A 19,178-nucleotide genomic window follows, 5' to 3' on the forward strand; every position below is an offset into this window, starting at 1 on the left:
TTAATGGTGAGTGTTGAACTGAAATACATATCGCGGAGAAGGACAAAAAAAAAAGAAATACAACATTGCAATTCTTTGCCACTAATTGTGTCCTAACTTGTGATAGTGGCAGAATAAATACAATTAAAAAGAGAACATTATGTTACTTAGATGGCTGATTTCCAACCATTGTGCCGTGGGTGGTGGGAAATATTCATATTCCACTTAATTGGTCAGAAAATTATTTATTCACAACAAATTCTGTATCTTTATCATCAATAATATTAATTTATTACTGTGATATTTTGGTTTTCTGGTGTGCCATGAGATTATTTTAGGGGTGGTGGGAATGTACCCAAAGTTTGGGAATGACCAACTTATAGAGCATCTGAGGACCAATTTTGAAGACTTTTTTTTTTTTTTTTTAAACATCATATGGCAAGTGAATGAGGATCCGCTGAAATAAATAATCAGCATGAGAATATGGTTTTCGTATTGAAACTGGATCCATTTATGACTTCTATATCAATACGTGAGCTTTAAATACGTATTTTCCTGCAAGGTGGTGGTAACTTTGTCCCATGTGGTCAGTATTCCATAAGAGGCTTAAAATTCAAAATCTCATTTGTACCGTATTATCATTGAAAAGTGAATCACTTCTTTAAAAAAGCAACTCGTCTAGGCCTACACACTCACGACTGCACTTTTAAATAGCATAATTTCTTGTGTAGAATGTGCAGTTTGCTTCCCGAAAAAAATGTCAAAAGTCAATAATGCATATTATAAATCGGTATAGGGGAAAATTTAAAAAAAAAAAAAAAAAAAAAAAAAAAAAAAATCACATTTAGGTTATGAAAACACTGCACAATTTCATTCCAATATGCCACTGCCACCTAGAGGTTATGAAAAAGGTGTAAGCCTACACTTTTATTCAAATGTGACTGAATGGATCAACAGCTACGCTCATCAGTTTGCATACTCAGAAATTGTGAAATGTCTTTTTAAAAACAACTGATGACCGGACAACGACCGTGATTTCCAGCCTATAAGCCGTGACTTTTTTCACACGCTTTCTATCCTGCGGCTTATGCGGTGATGCGGCTAATTTGTGCATTTTTTTAAAGGCCACAAGGGGGCACTCGAGACTAGTGGACTATATATGCCGAGTAAGCGACTTTTACCGGTATGTTTTTTGTTTTTTTAACCGACCCCATTAGCGCCGCGCTAGTGCCATGCTAGCGTGTTTCTGCTGTGTTACTGCCGTGTCGCTGTGATTTAGGAATGTTTTTTTTTTTTTTTTTTTTAACTGGCTCTGTTAGTGCTGTGCTACCATGTTGCTACTGTGTAGCTGCCACGGCTGTTTTTATTTTACCGGTGTTCTTTTTTTTTTATTTTTTTTTTTATTTTATTTTTTTTTTTTTAAACCAGCCCTGTACATGCTACCGTATTGTTGGTCTGTTAAGCTAAAATAAGGTATTAAAACTTTGAAAACGCTTTCTGTGTACTGTCTTTCTTTGAAATATCTCGTGTTTCAATGTGGGCACTTGCGGCTTTTACACAGGTGCGGCTTATGTATGTACCAAGGGGTATATTCCCTTTATAAATGTACTGAGTGAGGTTTATAATCCGGTGGGCTCTGTAAAATGGAAATTATGGTAATTAATCCTTTATTTATACTTTACTGATTAATGCTAAATTTCACAAAAAGCATTAATAGTTGACAGTTTCATTTCAATCCCATTAAAATAAAATGTTATGCTTCTCCTGGTCCTTGATGTTTTCTCTAAACAATTGTACACATCTCACACATTCTCCCTGGGTAATCAAACATATGAGGACAACAGTGTTTTCTCGTTTACTAAATAAACGTAGGGCTGCAGATTTCAAAATATGAGCAGGTATTATGCGTTCAAAAAAAGTCAACTTCAGAATAATTCCTTGACAAAACTAACAAAATACAGATACTTGTTTTTATCACACGGATAGAGGCAAAATGAAGGACTGTAAAAAAAATACATCATGCATGGATAGACGTGTTTTCTAGAATTTTTAGATAAAGTTTGGGGGTGCGCATTATACACGAGGAATTACGATAGTACTCGGGAGTTGTTATTTTCACGCAATCGTGCAAAATATACTCCGTTTCTGAATGTACGGACCACAAAAAGCAGATTGCTGCATATCAAAGCGGTACATTAAATCTGGACCGACCGAGCGCAGCTGCACATTTCCATTGCATCAAAAGCGGGAGCCGTACGCTTTCACCAGAGGTCGTGTGTTCTCTTCAAGTGGACGACTCCTTTCTTTTCTCATTAGATGTAATTACCGGTGACATCTGAAAGACAGCAGGTGAATAACAAAAAGGGAAATGTCAACAGAAAAATGAGCTCTGGACGGGCAACGGGAAAAAAGAGCCACGATCAGGGGAAAAAGCGGAACACTAATTCTATTACTGGAGGGAAGATTTAGTGAATATAGCCAGTGATCCAGAGTTAATAGGGGTGATGGAAGCAGGAGATCTAAGCAAAAGGCCAGCAGGCTGACGGTCCTGTGCCTGGGATTTGCAACAGCCTCTTCAAGAGCCTCGTATCTGCCTAACACCCAAAGAATAACCCATGTGGCCAGCTGGAAGGAGCGACAGACAAATAAGGCAGCTACTTGACAAGAACCCCTGAGATAAGGGATGACGAAGCCATACTTTAGTATTCCAAGTGGGGCAGGAGGTTATTGTAATTGAAAAGTGCGAAAGAGCCGGAGGTCAACAAATTCAAAAGGCTGACAAACGTGCTCGCGTCCCGAGAAGCCGATCGCCGCCGTTCTTTTGTTCGCACGATTCAGAAATGTTCTTTTTTTCATACACGGAGAATAAGGTTCAGAAATAAAAATTACACTCAGCATGTTGACGGTAAAATCCCCAAACGTCAACCTTTAGGTTGGTCTAAATGTTGAAAATTAGACAAATGAAGCACAACAAGATACAACCTACACAATACTTCCAAGCAAAATACCCTATGTGCAGTAAAAACTATATTTTCCCACGTTTGGGATATTTTGTTATGATCCGATGAAACCAAGGTTGGTATTTTAGGGTATAATTACAAAATGTACGTTTGGAGCAAACGCAAGACTGCTCATCAAAACAACTCCAACCCTACAGAGAGGCTCGGTGATGGTGGCGTCATATTTTTGGGGATTAGTTTCTTATTCTTTCTTAACCTTTTTCAAGGTGGAGTAGTTGGGAATTGTTCAAAAATAACAGTCAGTCTTGCACAAAACCTTTGAATTTCTGCCAGAAAGTGAAATTTGTCAGGAAAAGCCTACAGAAACATCAGAACTTCATTTAGGGTTAATAAGAGGCTCTTCAATAAAGCAGGTACTATGTATGCTGGGCGGCACGGTGGATCGGCTGAAAAGCGTTGACATCACAGTTCCGAGGTCCCGGGTTCGATCCCGGACCCGCTTGTGTGGAGTTTGCATGTTCTCCCCGTGCCTGCGTGGGTTTTCTCCGGGCACTCCGGTTTCCTCACACATCCCAAAAACATGCAACATGAATTGGACATTCTAAATTGCCCCTAGGTGTTATTGTGAGTGCAACTGTTTGTCTCGATGTGCCCTGCGATTGGCTGGCAACCAGTTGAGGGCGTACCCCGCCGCCTGCCCATTGACCGGTGGGATCGGCTCCAGCACTCCCCGCGACCCTCGTGAGGATAAGCGGCTAAGAAAATGGATGGCTTGATGTATATGCTGACTCTCATTTAATGACTTTGAATGTGGTCATTTTGTTCTGTACACACATCCAAACCTATAAAGAGGGTTTGTACACATGTGCAACCACATTTTTACACCCCCTCTCAAAAAAATTTTTTTTTTTTTTTTCAATTGAATTGTACAACTTATAAGTCACATTCATGGTTGAAAAGGGGATGACATTATTCATCTTGGCTTGATTTTTTTATAGATAGATAGATAGATAGATAGATAGATAGATAGATAGATAGATAGATAGATAGATAATAGATAGATAGATAATAGATAGATAGATAGATAGATAGATAGATAGATAGATAGATAGATAGATAGATAGATAGATAGATAGATAGATAGATAGATAGATAGATTTTTGATTTTTTTTCACACGAGATTCACCCGATAATACCATTATGAATCCGGATTTGTACACCAGGCCAACAGCAAAGAACGCCGGTCAAACTGTTGCCCCCAAAGTTGGACGCAAACCATTGTCCCATAATTTTATGAAAGATTCACTGAAATCTAAAAATGCACAAGCCACTCAACTTGACACTCTTGCGAGTGTCACTAAAGGTCGACTTTTGAGTGATCTTCCCTTCACCTGAGCATGATCCATAATTTAGTAGCCTGTACTTACAGAGTAATAAGATCTCTGCATCGCTGTTAAACACTTAACAAGCTCGAGTGCATATATATATATATATATATATATGCTGCCCACACAAACCTACAAACATAATGTTCAGCCAGATCCTAACAGTAATTTTTTAAAAAATTGTTATTTATTCCACCTGATGCATTTTTCATAGGATAAAGGTGAAAGTCAGTGATTTAGTTTACTCATGGACTCTATTTACACACCATAACGATTTCCAGCTTCTGTCAGAATATTTCCTAACTGGAAATGATACACACCCACACATCTTCCACCGGGGGTAAGGAAATTCATATCATATCACGAGTCGCTTTTCAAATGAAACTGACAATTAGCAAAACATTTCACCCGGTTCAGCATACATCTGACGTGATGGACGATTATGCTTCGCCGGGTAAGTTTAATCGTCAACAAAATGAATTAATCATAGCAATGAGCTACGCACGTATTGAGATTCTTTTCACATTTTTATGCAATGCAGGTGATTAATTGTCTGTATTGGGTTACGGATTGGGTGAAATCTTTCCCATCTGAATTTTCAGGGGCGAGATAATTTTGAGCCTTCAATGAACTTAACGTGCATATTTTGGAGGCCGCCGTGCTGCCCATGATTACCAATATTTATTCAACCCCAGATGTACTGTATTATCGTCACGCTGTAAGGTTTTATTTCCGCTAATTAACAACCACATGCTCAAACAACTTCGTGGCAGAAAAATACAAATACACGAAGCGCCTTTCAGCTGGAAATAAACGGCAGCCGTTAGTTTTCAACCACATTGGGGTTTCGGTATTCTGGTCATGGAAGAGATGAAGAGGATGTCATAACAAATCCATGCTGACGCGCGCCCTCCCCCCCCCCTCCCAAAGAAAAAAAGCAGTTTCAGAAGCTATCACAGGAAAGCAGTCCATTATCTTTTTTTCATGTCAACAACAAACATGTAATTTTACTCATTGGGGAAAACATTTTTTGAGGGAAATGCTTGCTAAAATGTACTTCAGTCCTTATTTTCCCCCCACACACAAGATAACTGAAATTTGGATGGGGGGGGAATCCAAGGGAGGTTTCCCACTTGGTATTTAAAATCATATTACGATCTCCATTTAAAAACATCATAAAGGTTTTTATTGCAGTAACTGTTCAAGTTATCAGAGGTGAAGTCATGTTTCGCTTGACTGCACCGCTTTACTTTTGGAGGGCTGAGTCACCCAAACATGAATATGAATTAAATCTTCATATAAGCGTCACCTCGTGAGGGAAATGCTACCTGCGCCCCACACACACACACACACACACACACACACACACACACACACACACATGCACACACGGTGCCTCCTCTTGCTTTATACACGCTGCAAGCAAGTTGGTATCAGTGAAGAGCCCGGAGGGGAATACAATATTAAATACCTTTCCTTGCATAAAGATGATTTTTTTTTTTTTTTTTTTTTTTAGCCCCAAGGTAATCATTTTTCAGCTGACTTTTGAGTGGGTGTTTGTAGTCTAAAAACCGAGCTTCCGGCATTCACGCAAAGATTGCCAAGCCATACAATATCGGTGCCGCTAAGAAACAAGGTCACCCGGCATGAGCCGAGTCGCAGTCAAAATGATATGCGGACGTCATTTGATTAATAGATGTTTTCGAGCAATGTTTACGCTATTAGGAAACATTAAAGTTAAATGGAGTGAAAATTAGAATTCTCTTTCTTTAATGACTGCACGGGTGACGTGAGACTATTCAAGGGTAAAATGGCCTTTTGTATAATGACGTTTGTTCCGACTGGAGACAGACAAATGCAAACGATGACATCATTGGGATTCATTGTTGAAAGTTTGCCCAATGATTCCATTTTTTTTTTAAACATAACTATTCAAACATGAAGGTTTGCTGCATGCTATTTTTAATGGCTCAGCAGGTAATTTTAGAATATTGTTTTTTATGTAGTTGGTTGGTAACGTTCGACTGTGATCAGACCTTTCATGCAAAAAAAATACAATAAAGTCTTCGATTTCAAATTATTCTGGAGGTTCTCTATGGAAGTAAATATGTGCCTCCAGGATTTGAATTAAAAACACCACTGAAAACTTTACGTCGTAAAGTTCACTTTGTTATTCCAAAGTGATCACATTTTTAATAGCTGTATTTCAGTTCAACTTTTCAAATGTTAACAAATTTGCCATATTAAAAAAAAAAATTCAAACGCAATACTTTCAGTCTCCTGAGATTCAACTGGCTACAATTCGCTGTTTGGAATTCACCGTCTAAATCACAGGTGTCAAACTCAAGGCCTGGGGGCCAGATTCGGCCCGCAGCATGATTTTATGGGGCCCGCGAAGGCAAATCATATGTATCAACTTTCATGATTTTTGTTAACATCTGTACCAAAATTTCAAATTGTCATATCATAAATGATAACGTTGAGATTTTTATTTTGTGTTATGTTACCGAACAACAATAGTTAAAAGACCCATTACTCTCGATTTCTGATTCCAAAATGAGTTTCCCATGCAAATTTGATGAGGCGAACACCCAGCCCAACACCCAGCCAATCAAGTTACGTTTTCTTCGTATGTGACGTCACGTGACTAAGAAAGCGTAACTGGATTGGCCGGGTGTTGGGTTCTGACCTGAAGCAACCCTGCCTGGTGGCACAGATGGTGAATTTCAGACAGCAAATTGTAGCCAGTTGAATCTCAGGAGACTGAAAATACTGCGTTTGAATTTTAAAGGTTGAATTTTTTTACATGCCGAATTTGTTAACATTCAAATGTTAAACAGAAATACAGCTATTGAAAATGTGATCACTTTGGAATAATGTGAATTTTACAACAAAATTTTCTGTGACATTTTTAATTCAAATCCTGGTGGCACATATTTACTTCCATAGTTCTCTAGCCTCTCAAAATACACCCTACTATAAAATTTTGTACCGTATTTTCCGCACTATAAGGCCCACCTCATTATAAGGCATACCTTCAATGAATGGCCTATTCTAAAACTTTTTTCATATATAAGGCGCACCGCATTATAAAGGCATAGAATAGAAACTACAGTCGAGGTTGGGGTTATGTAATGCCTTCATTAGATGGAGTTGCACTAAAGCCTCAATAATGATCCATGTATAAGGCGCACTGGATTATAAGGTGCACCGTCTGCTTTTGAGAAAAGTAAAGGCTTTTAGGTGCGCCTTATAGTGCGGAAAATACGGTATATACAATTCCACATGGTCACCAACATCGTGTTGATGATTATTGTGGGAAATCATAGATATGATCAGTGTCTTCACATTGCTGAATATGGTAAAACTGTAAAATATGAGTTCATCTGAGATGACACATTGTGGTGACCCCTAACAAGACAAGTCGAAAGGAAAGGAAGATTAACAACAACATAATTTAAAGTAATTTCAGCAAATGTGTTATTTCATAACTGTGGATGTGTGGGTTTCTTTCGGCTTGTCCCTTTCGGGGTCACCACAGCGTGTCATCTCAGATGAACGCATATATACGTTTGGCACAATTTTTACGCCGGATGCCCTTCCTGACGCAACCCTTCTCAGGGAGTGGAGGCCCCCAGTGGGATACGAACCCACAACCCCTGGTTTACCAAACCAGTGCTCTAACCACTGAGCCTCACTTATTTCATAACTGTGGATAAAACTGGCAAACCTTCAAATTAATAGATGCCAAAGAAGCAGCTCTCATTTTTCTTTCTTTTTTTTAAATGTACTATGACATGATAATAGCAATTAATTGTTGATGAAATCTTTAACAAGGCCAAAAATTAAAATTAAAAAACAAATTGAAAAGTGAATAGAACGGAGGTTTCAAATCTTGATAGGACCTGGCAACGGACATATTTGTTGCAAGGGGGAGTTCATCTGAACATATTCGCTGACATATGGAGTGTGCTTGCACAGACAAACTGGGCTCGACTATATGAAATGAAATAAAATCTCCAAGTCGCTAATGGGGCCAGATAGCTTTAAAAAAAGATTAATGTGCATTTAAAGTCTCGGACCCCAGGACAAATTCTCCCTGCTGCATTGGGACTTAAGTCACACTAGACAAACATTTTATTTCTAGGGAGTTGATACCCATCTCATCATTGTTACTGGGAAAAGGTGAGGTTCATTCTGGATAAATCTCCAGAATCACAATGGCACCTAAATCACGTCGTCGAGGTATTCCATTGTATGTATGTACAGTTGAAGCCAGAAGTTTAAATATACTTTGCAAAAACATTTTTTGTCCCACTGTCTGAAGCCAAATCAGACTAAACCGGAAGTTATATATATAGAGAGCTCGTGCACGTGGCGTCACCATTTTTATGGCGCCATATTGCCGGACAAAAAAAAGAGCTGCTCGACAGTGTGTGGGAAATTGAACCAGAGCAGAATATTCACAATGCCCGAGACTTGCTGTGCTGTTGGTTGTTAAAGCAGACGAGACAGATATTCAAAGAGATCATTCAATGGAATACCAGCTCAAAAGACGAGAAACGATCAATGGATTTCGGCAAATAAACGTGATGGATGGTGCCCGACCAAATACAAACGACTGTGTTTTGCGATCACTTCACTTCGGGGAGGAATTATTCTTCTCAATCTCAAATTCCCAAGTATTTATAATGCCAAGTTGGCTAATTTGAGGACAATGCGTTAAAAAAAAAAAAAGACGGAGTATCTCCAACATACATTTCCATTTTTTTAAACACGCACTGGACTCATTTGAGAACAATGCATATTTAAAAAAAAAACATCTGTCACGGAGAGCCGACTCGCTGTCTTTTTTTTTAACCAATTCGTGGGGAGCGTCCCATTTTTGGGACATCATGATTTTCATGAATTATATCCTTCAGTATATCAAAATATTTAAGTGTTTTTACTGAAGCCATGATTTGGTATCAGGAGAGGATAACTCATCGGTCAAAGTTAGCACGGAGTTATTTCCCTTTCCTTCCTGACCCAACATGGCTGCCTCAAGTTATCACATAACCTTACCGTAAACGAAAAAGAAGTGTTATTTCCTTGATTGTGACCTGTTAGGAGACTTTTATCTCAATAAGGCAAAAAATTGCGAATTGATTGCGAGTTAGTGTAAAACCAGGGGTCATTTATTTAAATATTGGTATTTGTATTGAAAAAAATTTGAGTGGCTCCATCACTATGTGGGATTTATTCTTGATTGAGAAGAGATCCAGCAACGAAGTATTTCTATGCGTCCAGACTTTTATACGGTTTCAAACTTTTCCGTGTAAATGTCGACATCTTACTCACCAGATCCATTTGTAGCTCCAGTTGTCAGAGACAAGTGGAAGCAGGTTAACAGTCCTCTTTCTTATCAGCGAAAACATTGACTTTGGCATTAAATATGGGTCTAATCTAATTTTTCCACGTACCTTCGTTTATTATCACCTTCTAAAGGTTTAAGGGTATCGGACAAAACTTCGGGCGTCGTGCTATAAGACGTATTTTCGTGCTGTCTCCAACCGACTTAGCATTGAAGAATGCTTTGCTAGACCGTCAATACGGCCAGTCACGTGACTTCGATGATGTAGGTGCACGAGGTCTATACCACGTTGCTGGACACACTGTAGTATTTGTGTGTCGGGTGAGTGCCTTCAATGGGCGTGGCTTAGAGATTGACATCGGGAGCAGGAGTTTGGTTGGCCAGTTACTCTGCATGTGAGCGTCTGGGCATGACTTGTGGCCTACAGCAAATACTTGCGATGTTTCTCATTTTCCATTTTGTGTGTTTGACTGTTCAATTCAATTGCTGCGATGTCCCCCCACTGTCTGAGACTCGGTCATAGATGACCAAGTTGAAAGTCGTAATTCGAGATACAACTGAAATGATGATAATGACCTCAGCTCAATGAGTCTTTTGATTGACATCGAATAGATGAGTAGTAGAAAAATGTTACAACCGGGGACGAACACGCCGCACAACTCATTACTGTCAAAGTCCCTTTTAGATTTCCCACCAAAGCTGGCTTTGTCCCAGATTTTTCCCGCCTCACTCTTCTGGGTGCAAGATTTTCTCACGGAATTGGGGGAGATGATGACGACCCTGCAATCGCGAGGAAAACTATCAGTGGCGTGATGGGGCCCTGCGTGCCACACCTAAAACTCACCTCGCCCGCCCTACACTGTTGAAAACGACTGACGCGGTCTGTTTCGATCTTAGTATTAATCCTCTCTGCAAGGGGGTCCCTGTATGAAAGGCAAAGGCCAATAAATGTCGAGTCTATTTATAAGTCTCTGATTCGCCAACGTTCTATTTTCTTGTGCAATCATGCAGCGATCTAAGGCAGCAACGGTTAAGCGCCCTGGATTGGTTTTATGTAAAGCAATATTTCGATGGTCTGCCACAGAAACAAAACTACTACTGTATTTGATGGAATTTGTTTTTTTATCTATAGGAGCCGTCTTGGGGTAATCACGCTTCAGAAAGACTTGATGTTGGAGATGGAAGCAAGATATTCAATGTTATTTTGTCAGTTCTGAACACTTCATTGCCTCATTTCTGAGCCTGTTGCCACTGATATTTTTCCCTTAAATGTAGCGTTTTTTTATTTCTTCCAAGTTGTAGGCTCTTAGATCTCACCAGTTGACCGAAGAGGCTCTCCAAAGACATTCAGCTTTTTATTCATTTTTGCCAACTTTTTACAATGACCTAAAACAAGCGCTTTGGCGTGCGTACAGAGGCACAGGTTGATGAACTGAATGATTCCAGTGATTCAGGAAAAGCCAAAAAGACTTGTTGTTCCCATTAGCGGCCTGCCGCAGGAGTAACACAGAGCCTGCAGTAGCTTGATTCAAACCGCATCTCTAGTATTTCAATCAATAATCAGGCTGGGATGCAATTAGTAACGTGGAAAAGGTTGTGAGATTCACGTCAGATGGATCGAGCGTCGAGGCGGGCTACTCGTTCAAGTGATTCACAACCCAACAGTTTGTCCCACGCTGGGCCTGAATTCGCGCCGTCTATCTTCTTTATATGAAGCATTCAAGGTTGGAAATATGCATCTGTCAAATGTCCCCCATTACCCTGACTGCCTGTCACACCTGGGGCACCTCACAACCAGCCAGGAAAAGAAAAAAAAAAAAAGACAGAGTAGAGCTGTCAACAAGAGAACCCTCAGTGGACTGAAAAGGCACCGGCTTTATCCGTCTCTCCGACTGTAATTTCCTCAAAACTCGGATATTTTTCTGGGTCCCTCGCTGAGTGCCGGGTTAATGACAAAGACTGCATCAGGCGAGTAGCTATGAGATGGCTCCCCCCTTCCTCAAAGAGACGATTGTTTTATTTATTGCAATGAGACAGTTTCCAGTATGTGGGAGATCCATCCGAGGAAGCCGAGTGCCGTTGAAGAACGGCATGTGTGGAAAATAGCTACAAACGCTGAGTTGGAGAAGACCACGATTCAATATATCAAATTAACCCTTTCCGGGCAGGGGTTGCACATTTGCAACAGGTTTAATATAACTGAAAATTTCAAGTTTAAGTGTATAATTTTCTGAAAGTATCAGATTTTTCTCTCTGCAAAATTGTATTTTGGTACCTTTAAAAACAACAACAACGAAAGAAGTTGGAAGGAATGGATGGAAAAAAACATTTTTTGCCTAGGTAGCTTGACTTATTTTCTGTACACTTGACAAACGACCGGTACTACAGACTAATAACTAGGAAGCCAATGTATCCTGGTACATGTACAAAAAACAGCCATTACGTTTGTGCGCAGTAGTTGTCGTACCGTTAACCAAGTTGGGACCCCATGCTCAGCGTGGAGGTTTGTTCAGGAGCGGTTTAAAGAAAGAAGATGTTTCAGTCCCAATGTTTCCATTGTCTGTTTGATGTCTCACCTCGACAACCAACGTCTTTTCGCATCACAAAGCTATTTCTCTCATTTCTCCTCGCAGACCAAGAGAGCACTATAAACTCCGTCATGAATGAAATATAAGAACACCCCTGTATTACTTATGAGACGTAATGTAACTTTGCTCTCAGCTATTTTCAGGTTTCATTTCCATGCACCAGTTTGTATTATTTTACAGCAGCCAGTGGGGAACATTAGAGGGGAGCAGTACACAGATCAGTTATCAGCAAACACTACCTTTAATCAAACCAATAATGTCCACATTAGTCACGATTGCCGAAGACATCTTCCGAGGCTCCCCCAGATAAATTGGAGGCTGACTGGCCCACGAAGACCACATTAGTCAAGTGACACCTTGAGTTTCCCCACAGGATTCTGAAGATTTCCACATGCCCGGTTTTTAATTTAAACTTGACCAAGTTTGAATTGGTTTTAGTTGAGAAGCGCAAAAGAAAAAAAAAAAAATGCATTTTACCCCTCCCAGCAATTTCAATGAAAATAATTCTAAATTGTGTTGTTAGGTTAAAAAGGGAACTGTTTGGGTAAATGCTGTAAATATCACGGAGTGGCAATGTCACCCCTGTCACGGCCTAACCTTTTCCTGTGTCACACGACGGCGGACTTCTAATCATCTAATCATCCTGTCTCTCAAACCGGAAGAGTTAATGTTCCGTGCACACCAATATACGCCCGGTGTCATTGCGACTGCGCACGTGTCTTCCTCGCTGATATTCTTTTTATTCTGTGATTTTTCTCAAGTTCTCCCATGTGCAGGAGGAGACAGTCAAATGCACACAGAGGAGACTGAAATCTTCTTGCGGCATGCAGATTGCGACCGGTATGATCTCGGGATTATTTAATATGAAGTCACATCTAATCAAAGCAGGATTCATTTAGGACTTAATAGCCACACAAGTGCCATATGAGTTTTTTTTTTGGTTTGTTTTTGCGCTGCAAATGCAGTTTGGAATTGAACGAATGCACTCAACACCTGCAGATCCTGCCCACCAATAATAACCTGAGCTCCAGCTTCCGCAACTCAGAGCACCCTTCCCTGCGCCAGCTTTGATGATGCTGATTTACAGCCTCTTTTCCGTCCCTCTTCCTTCCTCCGAGCTGAAGGCACTTCTCATCCTCCCTCTCACACAATTCAAAACAAGACTGCTCCACTTGTCATGGGCTCACTTCATAAGCCGTACTTGGACGCTTCACTTAAGGTACGAAACAACTTACCTCGCACTGTCCCTCCGAGCTCAACATCAAATTCATCACGGCAAAACAGCGCAGAGCAACACGGAGAAATCAATTTGTGCACACTGGCCGGTGAGCAATGAGCTTTCTAGTGTTGCGCCACCTCTGTGCAAAGTGAATAAATCACAAAAAGGTCTTACCTGGGATCTTGGTGGTGCTGCTCCTGCTGCTGCTGTTGCTGCCGCTGTTTGTAACAGATCATATCACTGCAAGTGGGACAGCATCCGAGAAGAGGAGGACAGAGAGGAGGCAAGGAGAGAGAGAGAGAGAGAGAGAGAGAGGAGGGGGAGCAGGAGGAGCTGATGAGAAAAAGAGAAAGTGTCGGTGGGGAACAAGACAGAAAAAGAGAGGGAGAAAGGAGAGCACAGTGGCAGTAATGCTCTCACACAGCGCTGCGTTACACTGAAGAGGATGTATTGACTCTGGGAGGTGCTACTACTCAGCCAAATGACATCTGCGTCCCCTCAAAAACCATTGGCTCGGGGGGGAACGATTTCCAAATAAGCCATTCTTGCCGAGCCGAAATGAACACACCCCCTTCTCCCTTTAGCGTGCATGCAAAAAAAAAAAAAAAAAAAACTCTTTATGCAGCTTTCAAAGATCTTTACCACCCCTCCTTTTTTGACTCACCGCTATTCTCTTTAGATCTTTGCGCTCATTTTTTGGAAATTGTAGCAGGACTTTTTTTTTTTTTTGTCAGTCAATAAAAGCAATTTTTAAGAATGCAGTAACAAGTAATTGGGTTATTTTTCCTGAGCAGTCTCGAGTGCACCCTGGCTCTTCCCCAAAGTCAGTTGGGATAAAAACCCAAATCGCTCACAAGTTAATGAGGATAAGCGCGATAAGGATGGAGTTTTTTTTATGGTAGTTATAAAAATTTGTACTTCAGTTAAGATACTGACCTTCATTTTTCATCACTCTTACTTTCTACCGAACCTTCTCACGTTTCTAAATCATAACAAATGGAAATTATATTAAGTCTTTTTTTTTTTTTTTTTTTTTACAAATAAATCTATGTATGCTCTCAAATAATTACTTCAGAATGAATATTTCATAGGATGGGAATGTTATGGTAAGACCAACACAATAAGGGAAATGGCCTTAAAAAACATTGGTCACTACCAACAATCAATCTTGTTGGTTATTTTCTAGTTTTGTCTTGTTTTTCATTTTCCTTTGTACCCTCTCCTCCTGTGTGACTTCATTTCCTGACTTTTTTTTTTTTTTTTGTCAGTCAATAAAAGCAATTTTTAAGAATGCAGTAACAAGTAATTGGGTTATTTTTCCTGAGCAGTCTCGAGTGCACCCTGGCTCTTCCCCAAAGTCAGTTGGGATAAAAACCCAAATCGCTCACAAGTTAATGAGGATAAGCGCGATAAGGATGGAGTTTTTTTTATGGTAGTTATAAAAATTTGTACTTCAGTTAAGATACTGACCTTCATTTTTCATCACTCTTACTTTCTACCGAACCTTCTCACGTTTCTAAATCATAACAAATGGAAATTATATTAAGTCTTTTTTTTTTTTTTTTTTTTTACAAATAAATCTATGTATGCTCTCAAATAATTACTTCAGAATGAATATTTCATAGGATGGGAATGTTATGGTAAGACCAACACAATAAGGGAAATGGCCTTAAAAAACATTGGTCACTACCAACAATCAATCTTGTTGGTTATTTTCTAGTTTTGTCTTGTTTTTCATTTTCCTTTGTACCCTCTCCTCCTGTGTGACTTCATTTCCTGACTTTTTTTTTTTCTTTTGCCTGCAGTTATTCCTTGGTGTAACCACAAAAGGTTGACCTGCCAAAAGTACACATAACTGATCAGTCAGAGGCCACGGTCAAAATTGTTTTCGCTCGTTGCTACACTGCAACATCCTCGTATTGCTATGTGAGTGGGTCAGCATTTCCCCAGGTGAAAAGCTTTCTGGAAAAGTGAAAAATCCATCCATCCATTTTCTTTGCCGCTTATCCTCACGAAGGTCACGGGGAGTGCTGGAGCCTGTCCCGGCTGTCACCGGGGCACACCCTGAACTGGTCGCCAGGCAATCGCAGGGCACATAGAGACAAACAGGAGCATTTACAATCACACCTTGGGGCAATTTAGGGTCTCCAATTAACGTAGCATGTTTTTGGGATGTCGGAGGAAACCCGCGCAGGCACGGGGGAGAACGTGCAAACCCCACACAGGCGGGTCCGGGATCGAACCCGGGACCTCAGAACTGTGAGGCCAAGCACTTTCCAGCTGAGTCACCGTGCTGCCAAGTGAAAAATTAAAAAAAAAAATGTAATTTGATTACCGACACCTTGTACATTCAATGCTTGAGAGATTAATAACCAGATCTAAAAGGTACTTAACAGTCAGCACACAACTTCACCAAAGAGAAATTTAATAGTGAAGGGTTTTTGGTGTGTGCGTGTGTGTATATATATATATATATATATATATATATAGTGTGTATCTATACACACACATACAGTAGCAGGTATCAAGTTCAACTTATCATAAAAAAATCTGAACTCTTATCCACTAACAAGAGCGCGGGTTTTAGTGAACGTGTTGCATGTGCACACTTGCTTAAAGTGACTTACGGATGGCAGACGCTGCCATTCAGGTGTCACAGTATTCATCAAGAGTCATTATGGGGTCATTGGCTGACTGAAGGACACTTGAATGTAGTCTGAAGGGGAGCCGGAATTAGTCTCCTGCTTCTCAAACCATTGAGTCATTCCCCAACCGGGGTTTATATTAGCCAGTTACACACACCATTAGCATAGTTAAATTTGTGGGAAATAACTGGGCGGAACAGTAGAGCATTTGGGAAAGGCATCTGCTTCACACATTATGGCTTCGAATCTCAGCTGTCCCCTTCTGGTGTGGAGTTCTCCCTAACCCTAACCCTTCTTCCCGTGCTTGCGTGGTTTTTCTCCAGGTATTTCTCTTTCCTCCCGCATTCCGAAAATGTTCCGATTCTGAACAACAAAATCGATGTCAAGGCATTACGGGAAATAAAATAGGACATAGATTTTTGGACAACTTTCCACGAGCTCTCCGCATGACTCCAAACATAACCCCTAACCACATAAAATCCAGCACTGTTGCCATCTTAAATACAAAAATGTTTTCCCGTTGGAAATGGTCTTCTTTTGTGCAAAGGGGAAAGGAACGGGGAGTGCCATGCCAACTGAAAAAGCAGTGAGCATAAATATCCTCAAGTTGATTACCGTATTTTCCGGACGACAAGCCACTACTTTTTTTTCAGGCGCTGTGAACCATGCGGCGTGTTTAACGATGCGGCTATAAATATGGGGATTTGGGGGCTCGTGGCTATGAGTTTAAAAGTACAACAAAGACATGTTCGAACAAAATGATTAAAACCTGGCCGTTCCCTATGATGCACTCATGTTTGGGCATGTGCAGATCTGTCCAATGTGTAGAAGAAGAAGAATATTTTTATTTCAGTGTGCGTAGAAGAGCATTCTACCTCAATTGTGGATAGAAGAAGTAGGATTTATTTTAATTGCACGTAGAAGAAGACCCCACCTCTATTGCCCATAGAAAAAGGCAAACCTACTTTTAGCGCAATTTTGGTGCTCTCAAAACATGACATGACACACACAAACTTAAAATCTATATTTTTAATGTAATTAATTTAAAATCTTTCTCAAAAATTGGCCACATGCAAAGGTCTTCCTTTACTGAGGTCTGCCAGTGGATTTTAAACGCTTGGAACAGCGTGAAAGAATCAACTATTACCAGAGGATTTCGAAGATTTCGAAAGGCTGGACTGCTACAGTAGAAGAAGGAGGATCTACTTTAATTGCACGTAGAAGAAGAATCCACCTCAATTGTGGATTGAGTATTACCAGCGGAGTTGAAAGATTTCAAAAAGCTGGACTGCTACGTGAGGAGAACAGCACAACAACGGTACAGCGAGCTAAAAATGGCGACAAAGACGCTGAAATGGTGCGTGATGGAGACTTTCTGAGGCTCTTCAACTCCGAGATTGAAGATGACGACTTTAGTGCTTTCGGTGAACAGGAGGAGGATGAATAAAAACAATAACTTCTGTTATGTTTGAGCCGTTTTACTGCCATGGTACAGTCACTGTTTGGAAACGAGATATGTAAAATAAACATTTACAAAGTCTTTCTGGGTGAGTGTGTAATTTCATATCGTACCAGTACATACGGTATTTATCCGTGGCGTACGGTCAGGCATTGTGTATGGAGAATTTTTTTTTTAAAAAAGACGCTACACAAAGTGTGTGCGGTTTATTATCCAGTCTGTTCTGTTGTCCGGAAAATACGGCACTTTTCATGGAGCGACGACAACAAAGAGAACAGACAGCTGACAATATATCAACAACATCCCATTGTCACCACAAGCTGCCACTTTTGTGAAATAGAAAGCTAAATGTCCTCATTATATCTGTGAGAAATCCCTGACAATTATTTGAACTCTTGAGCAGCAAAAAATGCACATATTACCGTTTAATAAAAGCTACCAATTATACATTACATCCGTTTAAGAGATTTGCCCACACTACGTAACAGACAACAAAAAACTGGACAGACAGAGCATCCCAAGTCACTCATTTCCTGTTTTACCCTATCAAATACTGGAAATGTTAGTTATCATATTTAACGTTGTTGAAGTTTACTATTGACCATTTCAGTATCATTTTTATTTGCTTGAGTCATGCAGACGTTCCAGGTCAGCCTCATTCAAATGAAGGCAGTTTACGTCCAAAAGTAATTCCACATAGACGTGACAGGGAACAGTATTTCCTAAAGGTGTTCCTATTTTTCACGATGATGCATTGCACAACAATAAATAAAGTCAAACAGTATGTCAACAGTGCAACCATAATTTTGAAAGTGTCACATCTCAAGAGTGAAAAGTATGCGTAATCCTAATTGCGCAGCCTTATGCTCAGATAAATTGGAAACTAATGAGCAACAGGTTTCACACAGCATGAAGTAAATGAGAAATAGAACAGAATCATAGCAGGCAAAGATGTTAGTAATAACCCTTTGTCTAGTTTATTACATAGCTTTTGTAAAACTGAATATTTTTCTATATACTGTATCCTAGAAGCAGCATAATGTAACAGTCCGATGAATAGTTTTTTTTTTTTTTTTTTTTACAAGCGGCTAAACGCGTTTTATTAAAAACACAATACAAACAACAGCTTGAGATACACTAAGACGCCTACTCGCAATGTTTGCATCCACTATGTACTCAGTGAGAAAATGTGAAGAAAATGACAAATATTTGTGACTCGTTTATGTTCCTGACAGCCTACAAAAAGGATTAAGGGGTTAAAATCTTGGCATGTCAACCGACCTGTGGAATTACCTTTTACATTCAAATCTTCTTCTTTTTCTTTCGGCTTGTCCTGTTAGGGGACACCACAGCAATGTCTAACGAGCTCATTTCGAATCCTATCCAATCTGCTCACACCGAGCGAGAACCTCAGCATCTTCATTTCTGCTACCTCCAGTTCTGCTTCCTGTTGTTTCTTCAAGCCACCGTCTCTAATCCGTACATCACGGGCGGCCTCACCGCTGTTTTATCAACTTTGCCCTTCATCCGAGCAGAGACTCTTCTGTCACAAAGCACAGCAGACACCTTCCGCCAACTGTTCCATCCCGC

At 40.2% G+C, this 19,178-nt stretch overlaps 1 protein-coding gene across 18 annotated transcripts in view; it reads right to left on the reverse strand.

Moving 5' to 3' along the window:
• The window catches only part of thsd7ba (thrombospondin, type I, domain containing 7Ba), a 239,415-nt gene that overhangs the window by 164,343 nt on the left and 55,894 nt on the right, over positions 1-19,178 (reverse strand). For 3 of the 18 annotated variants that reach the window (XM_061842243.1, XM_061842231.1, XM_061842240.1), the window contains 2 exons: positions 13,659-13,817; positions 2,245-2,314 (listed from right to left, as the gene is read on the reverse strand). The exons of 8 other annotated variants lie outside the window; for them this stretch is intronic. The gene's annotated coding sequence lies outside the window, so the exon portion shown is untranslated. The remainder of the gene's footprint in view (positions 1-2,244; positions 2,315-13,658; positions 13,818-19,178) is intronic. 7 more of the 18 variants (XM_061842245.1, XM_061842246.1, XM_061842234.1 and 4 more) reach the window with 3 other exon arrangements.

Source organism: Syngnathoides biaculeatus, chromosome 14 (genome assembly GCF_019802595.1).
Source record: "Syngnathoides biaculeatus isolate LvHL_M chromosome 14, ASM1980259v1, whole genome shotgun sequence".
NCBI lineage: Eukaryota > Metazoa > Chordata > Actinopteri > Syngnathiformes > Syngnathidae > Syngnathoides > Syngnathoides biaculeatus.